The 8,118-nt window shown below is 27.7% G+C and overlaps 2 long non-coding RNA genes across 2 annotated transcripts; both read right to left on the bottom strand.

Moving 5' to 3' along the window:
• Window positions 1-379: 379 nt before the first annotated feature.
• LOC136090308 (uncharacterized) lies at window positions 380-592 on the bottom strand. Its single transcript, XR_010643336.1, has 2 exons — window positions 550-592; window positions 380-441 (listed from the first exon to the last, which is right to left on the bottom strand). It is a non-coding gene; the product is annotated as an uncharacterized LOC136090308 (long non-coding RNA).
• Window positions 593-6,875: 6,283 nt separating this feature from the next.
• LOC136090235 (uncharacterized) lies at window positions 6,876-7,518 on the bottom strand. The gene is made up of 3 exons (XR_010643277.1): window positions 7,451-7,518; window positions 7,135-7,298; window positions 6,876-6,984 (listed from the first exon to the last, which is right to left on the bottom strand). It is a non-coding gene; the product is annotated as an uncharacterized LOC136090235 (long non-coding RNA).
• Between the last annotated feature and the right edge of the window lie 600 nt (window positions 7,519-8,118).

Below are 8,118 nucleotides of genomic sequence, written 5' to 3'. Positions count from 1 at the left end.
GCAGCCACAATGTTAGTCACTAAGTCATTATTTTTGGCATTTCTTTTCCCCGACTTGGCCATCTCCAGTATTTTTAAAGATATTTCAGCTGTAAAGAACTGGTTTATTTTACTGGTTCCTTCATTTCCAGTTATGAGGTTTGCCTCTTCTAACAGCTACAAAATATAATTAAACATTAAAATTTATCAACTGAGTTATTCTTAATCCATTGATTTATAAATTCAAGTTAAAACACAGCTCTGTAGCAATCTTTAATGCTGGATACTCTTCTAGTATTTGTGTTGTACTGGAATTAAGTATTATTCTTCTTCTATGTACAAAGGTCTTTGCCATTCGATCTCTAACCTTTGACATATCAGGAAGACTTTTTTTTAACTCATTTGAAATTGTTTCTTTGTGAGCAATGCAGCTTAGCAAATCCTCCATAGCGTTTGTTTGCATCTTAGGCAAAATTTAATAAAATTAAACAAAAGGATATTACTTTTTAGTTTTTTATAACCATATATTAAATAATACAGAGTTTAAATAACTGATCTCTGAGATATTTACCTCTGACCGCTTCTGTTTTGGAGTTACTGCACATTCAATATATATATATATGTATATGTATATATCACATCTTTTTTCAAACATCATAGGTCTTTTTTGACTATTTTTTCTTTTATTCAATTATTATAAAGTCGTGAATTTTATATGGTTTAATCTTTTGGAACAATTTAATAATGTTATAAGACATTACTATATAATAATGTTATAAGATAATACTATATACATTTGTATTACTAATTGTAGGCCTATTAAAATACATAGGCCTACCATTAGAAATACAAATGGTTACCTAAATATATATATATATATATATATATAAATATATATATATATATATATATATATATATATATATATATATATATATATATATATATATATATATATATATATATATATATATATATATATACATGTCAGATCATCAGTTAGGTAATCATTTGTATTTCTAATGGTAGGCCTATGTATTCTAATTCATATTTCGTAGCCAAATGCTTATATTACCCCTTATTAAATATCAAACAGTTTTTAAAAGCACTACATATGCTTTTATGTAAGCTTCATACAAAATAGTAATAGAGTAGTCGAAGATAGCCCGAGCAATCATGTATATAGTTAAAAAAAAGATTTTAAACAAAAATCTCTCTCTATATGTATAATATATAATATGTATATAATATACAATATATATAATATATAAAATATATACAATATATATATATATAATATATATATATATATATATATATACATATATATATATACATATATATATACATATATATATATACATATATATATACATATATATATATATATATATATATATATATATATATATATATATATATATATATATATATAGATAGATAGATAGATAGATAGATAGATAGATAGATAGATAGATAGATAGATAGATAGATAGATAGATAGATAGATAGATAGGGGAAAGTATGCACCCTTAATCCTAAAATCTAGGGGGGAAAAAAACTAAACAAAAATTTATGAAAGACAAAATTATAAAACTATTTTAGAGTTTTCTTTATTTATGGTTCTAATAAACTTTAGGAAAGTATATATATATTTTTTATAGTCAATATTATTTTTACAATTATTATTAATTTAGGAGAATGTTATTAACATAATGCGCCCTGGATTTTATGATCAAGGTTGCACGCTTTCCCCTATATCAGGATATTAGCCAGGAAAATTTTTATACTGCGTTTTTGCAATAGTGGCAATTTTTATAGTAATTGTTCCCCAAAATATTAGGATTTATAAATGAAATTTTTCTTTTAAAAATCCTAATAAAAAATAAATAAAAAATCAATCGTTAAAAAAAATTACAACTTACAAAGAATATTGCAGCAGATCATCATAAACAACTCTAATTAACTGTCGTTCACTCAACACATCTAGATCCGCTTTAGAGCTGGCTTTTCCTAGTGCTGTTGTTAAGTGCTTAGGAAGCATTGGTAGACAGTATACTGTTGGGAATGATTTCAATTCAGACGTATTAGGCATTTGCTCAGTGCTACTAGATTCATCTTCCTGTAACGGCAAAAGTGGAGAAGAAGACAATGGCTGAATACAAGATTGCAACTTTTCAGGAGACGTTGTGACAGTTACAGAATCTATGCAATATAAACATAATCTATTTAGCAATAAATAACATAATACTTATAACTTTATTACCTATTTATAACGTAACTTAGGCGTAAATGATAGAATAAGGCTTTACAAAATTTCATTTTTACATCAAAAACAAGCAAAAAAATGCAATCACAATATCAAAACCGTTTTCACTAAAAGCCAAGAAAAAAAAAAGAAACAAAAAGTCCATTATAATCCAAAGGATTATGATGAACTCTTCTTAAAAACAAAAACTTTTGTCTTTCAACAATTTCGAAGCCTACAAAAATAAAAAAATAAAAAATAAAAAAAAATCCAATCAACACATTGTCTTTTTTATACTCTGCATTTTAACAATTTAATGTACTAATACCATTAATAATAAAAACTCACTGTAAACTTGTCATTCTTCACCATCACGAAGAGCTAGCAACACTTCACCCGAAAGACTGAGTAAAACATCACTTTCATCTACTTCTGTTCCATCGCTATTTACAACAATTTTAGAAGGTGAAAAAGGAACTTTTCAAACACTGGAATTAAAATTGAAAAATTAATTTAACAAGAGTTAGCTATATTTATATTTTTTCGGATTAACTCTTAACAAGAATACTTAAAATAATAATGTATTTATAATGTAATAGTATTATAAAATTTCTTACCCTTCACTATCAGCATATCAAAATCTTCAGCAATAATTGCTTTTTTTACTAAGCGATCACCAGACCATATCTTGAAAAGAGGCATTTTAAATTTGATCACTTAGTTGAATTATGAAAAACTTTAATACTCTATTAAATAATAAAACATTTATAATAATTTTTTTCCCGCAAGGTCTTCGTAAAACTAGATTAAACTAATAAATTATAAATAGTATAGTAAGTTAAAAAACAGAAAATACCAAAACAGCAATATCATCAAACTAATTAAATACAAGTTTAAGTAAATTCAAAACTGCAAATAAATTTATAAGGGTGTCTGCCAATATTTTAAGGTAAACTACCCTGATTTTTTTTAATTACCTAATTTCCCAGATTGTTGCATGACTTTTTTTTTTTTGCAAAAATCTGAATTATCAGACTTTTCCTTATCTGGCAGACACCCACCCAAGTTATCTGGCAGACACCCACCCAAGTTATCTGGCAGATACCCACCCAAGTTATCTGGCAGACACCCAAGTAACATATATAAAACTAAAGGTATAAATATTTGTGAAAACTATATTTTAATAAGTTATAAATGTTTTAATTTTCTTATTCATCCTTTATGCAAACACAATGGCGAAATAAAATGCCTTCCTGATTATTAACAAAATAGGAACCCAAAGACGGATGATTGGCATGTTCACCAGGTATCACCACAACCCAATTGTCGGATTGCTCTATATTGTAAAAATCCGCAAACTCTATATATTGTTTTACTATTTGTAACACACAGCCAATAATCCAAGTTCCTTGAAACAATAAAATATATTTAACTTTTCCGAATAAAGGCATGTCATTGCAACCTTTTATTTGACAAATAATACTTGTACTTGTATAAAAGATCTGTCCATTAATTCTAAGTTTTGCGGTAGATATAAACTGCTCATGTTGATTTACTTGATGGGTATTAACAAATTTTTTTTTTATGGCTTCAATAAGTTCAAATGGAAGTGAATCTACAGATAATATTTTTTGACAACTTAAAATTTCTGGACCCTTATAGTATGAGCTTCTTCCAAAATTCATAACGCACTTGCGCATTTCATGTCGTTGTGCCAAAGTAAATGTTATATTCTTAAAATTTTTTACACGACGTGCAATTTGTTTAAAATATTGATGTTTAGCTTCAAATCTCATTACCCAGAGGTGTCGCAAAGGTCCAAAATGCAACAGTAATCTAGGATAATGTATTAAAAAATGTATTTTAGGTATAAATGATACTGGGCTAATTCGCTCAAGTAGAGAATGATGTCTTTGTATCAGATGCTCAAGAATAGGGATCCAATTTATGTCAATTTCTGGTGCCAAAATGATTTGCACAATTTGTCGACAAAGCAAATGAAGCTGCCAAAAGTCATTGTTTAGGAGTATATCATGATTTTTTACAAGACGACTGACAAATATGGGCAAAAAATAAAATAGTGACCATCGCTCTACTGCTTTTCCATAGATTGTTTTATTGGATATTGCCAAATTTTTTGGAACACATGATATAGCAGGTTTATCATAAATATCTGGAATGCCATACTTGAAGTTTGCTATTTCTTCTTTCAACTGAATAATAGTGAATAATTTTTCTTTGATAAGATTTCTCACAACAATTGAAAAATTCACACTCAAAAACCCTTCTAGTCCATCATGCATAAAGTCAGGCGGGAAACATTCAATTGCATTGAAATACTGCAAACTAGATAAAGAACAATGGCTATTAACACCGTACACACTACTGAGTGATTTATCGGTCTTTACTTCTTGAACATGATAATTATGTAAATCTAATGTTCTCAACTGGCATAAAGATTCTGAATGAACTTTTGAAAGAAACTTAAACGAAATCATGCAGTAACGACAAACTCTACCAGATGAGAAGCAAGTAGAAAAACCACCAAAAAAATGAGAGGATAAGATCTCCAGAGAATGTAACGATAGTACCATTAATATGTTCAATTTTGCCAAGAATATTTAAATCAAGCCCATCTATCTCAAGCAATTTAATATCATTCCTTTGTTTATTTAAAATTTTATCGTATCCATACGTTTTGACAGTACTATATTGCGCAACTAATACCAAGTGAATATGATCAAGGTTTGTCCTTAAATGAGTTTCAATATTTCCAACTATAAAATAAAAAATTGAAACCTTGTGAGTACCCCTTCTGCTTCCAAGTGCATTACAGATTTCTAACTCGTCATTATACAAATGTTAACGAATAAAATTGTTACTATTACCATTTAAGGATTTAAAATGTGTACCATCGGAATAATCTCGCATAATCCCATCACTTTTAACTGCTTTTAAACGGTTCCGTTCACAACTAGCCCATATATCATCTTTTTGAAGATATGTTTTCAAAGTTTGAAGTATTGGAATATAATAACCAACTTTTTTTTTTTTTTAAGATTTTTTTCATTTTCTATTGTATAAATTTTATTATCTGTGTTTGCTACTAGAACAGGCAAAGGCAATGTTTCATTGTTTATTACATTGTTAGAACCACCAAGACTTTCAGTTACTTGATGAAGTTCATTAGTCTGCACATCAAGTTCTATTGGGGAAACAAACACAAGGTTATTTAGCATATGTAATTTTCTAAGACGATCAGTTGCAAACAGTTGAGAGACACTGTCATAAATTAAGGAAAATGATAATAATTGATTTAACACAGAGTCGTCATCTGATTCAATATTTAGCGCTTTAAGCCTTTTTCTTGTTAATGATACAATACTGTTCTGGAACAAATCAAGCAAACATTTAATTTTATTACATATTGAAGAAGCTGTTGAAAGTGGCAGCATGTGTTTTTCGCGCAACTGCAGCTGTGTTATACATAAATTGATTGTTATACATCATGTGATTGATTAACCCTCGTGCATTATAAAACCCTTTTCTGCAGAACTCAACTTGACAATAATACTCCGTACCGAAATTTGAAATCTTTAACTGCTGCAATACCGCATGTATCATTAAAACCAGATGCAGCTATGAATCTAGTATTAGTATAAATAATTTGATATTTTAATTGTCTAAGTTGTTTATTTTTAAGTTTTTTTGTTTGTATAAAAACCAACTAAATAGTTTTTATAAACTAAAAAATACTTTTATTTATTCTCAGCTTTGTTTATTTAAAGGTAAGAGCTTTTCATAAAAATAAAGAAATTTATGGTTTGCGAGCCGCATTCTGGCGACATCTAACGCAAAGGTAGAAAACTCTTCAAAGGTAGAACTTTCTACCATTTTAACAGCTTAAACTTAATAAACGATTATTCTACCCTAAAAATATTAGTTTCTACCTTCGGGTAGAATAACATACCTCTATTATACCTTTTTTTTTTAGTGTGTACTGCTATTAATATAAAACAACTAATGTAAAAAAACTTAGCACGATGTGGTACTGTTTCAACTAATAAGACGCTTTTCAGTATTAAATTAACAATCAAGATAAATCATAAATTTCCAGTAAAGTGACCAGTATAAAAATTTTCTGAAAAATAGAAAACTAAAAACATTCTTTTTCCAACAGTTTCGTTTCTTGCCATAGCATCTTTAATACATTTAGAAGATTGCACCCTTCTCCATTTAGTATCCTCGGTAATCTAAAGCAAAGTTTATTTTAAAGTATTAAATATATTTAAATTTAAATATATTCATTTTGATACTTTTGATTTTTTGTTGGTCATTTTTACAGTTAAAACTAAACCTGTTTATTTTTTGTACGATATTTATGTTTGTGTTTGTCTGTATAGACAACACACACAAACCTAAATATCACATTGTGTGTATTGATAATTATAAGTTTATTCTTTAAACCACTGTAAACTATTAACTTTTAAATAAAATTTGAAAAAAATAACTAAATATAGAATACATTTAGGGAGTGATACTATTTTCAAAAGTTTTTTTTAAGGGACACCTTACTACATAAAAGTTTATAAATGACAAACTTAAATGAAAATAAAACACATAAAAAAAAAGAAATAAAATCTTACACTTAAAACCTGGGAACTGATAAATTTCTTTAATTTTAATTTGACAACTACAATTAAACTTCTTGGTGTCTTGGACCATTACATAATTTTTGGAAAAAGTGTGATCCAATACCTAATAAGATAAGTATACAAACAAATTGAAAAAATCACATATTTAGATTTATAAATTGAATTTTAACATAACTGTATAACAACATGTTGCACAGTTAAATAATTTATACATATTAAATATACTGTGTAACAAATATAGAAAAAAACAAACCTTTTTCTCATTTGAGTGCATTTTATATTCTTCTTTAAAAGAGACCTTCCTATCTTTGCCATGCATGCAATCAAGCACTTTACAGCCTAAAACCATGAAGGGAGTACCATTAAATGATATTGAATCATCTTCCAATCTTATTCTGTAGTGTTTTGCAGAAGAATCTTTAAAGATAGTAACAACAATATGTCATAAATGATAAATCTTAAAATTAAGAATAATAAAATTTAGTAATTGCATGCTCAAGTTAGTTCTTTAAAAATATTATACCCAATTGCCAAAGTTTTTAGCAGCTGTATAGCATGAAAATTTTTACACAGTATCAGTTTCGTAGTTTCTGATCAAAACAAGTGCTTCGTCGTATGTCTCTGCAGTTATCCAAATTCCCTCTTATGAAATAATATGGTTTATTAAACAGTAAACAAACAATATAAATTATATTATAATGTTTGAGCAAACAAACAATAAAACTGGTAAGTGTATCAACAAATCCTTTTATAAATATTATTTTAATTATCCATTAATAGTATTTTATACCTCCTCCACTCAATGTTGTTTTTTCTAATAAATTTAAATCATTATCATTGCAGAGTGACCTCCTTTTGAGGGATATTTTAGTCTCTCAACCAAAAAATCCAACACCGCTTAAGTTATAATGCTGTTTCTGTTTTGCGAGACACAAGAGTCACCCCTCGTGATTATATCTGTGAAATCATTTTCTTCAACTATTTTGCTAATATTAACCCTAAAAGCATTTGCAAAGTTGTTTCGTAAAATACCATACAACACAGTATTTTGTTTTTGTTGTGCTCAAGGAAGGGCATGTTTATGTTTTCGGATAGTAGACGGAGCCCACTCTAGCTCTTGAACTTACATACATTTAGCAACTATGTGGCATTGTTTGTATCATATCTATGTATATTGTACGCGCTATATGGCATTGTTTGTATCATATCCTAATAATGCCAGTGAAAACGTACAGTA

Source organism: Hydra vulgaris, chromosome 13 (assembly GCF_038396675.1).
Source record: "Hydra vulgaris chromosome 13, alternate assembly HydraT2T_AEP".
NCBI classification, from domain to species: Eukaryota; Metazoa; Cnidaria; class Hydrozoa; order Anthoathecata; family Hydridae; genus Hydra; species Hydra vulgaris.
Note: the sequence above shows the minus strand (reverse complement) of the source record. Positions and strands in the feature narration are given on the sequence as shown.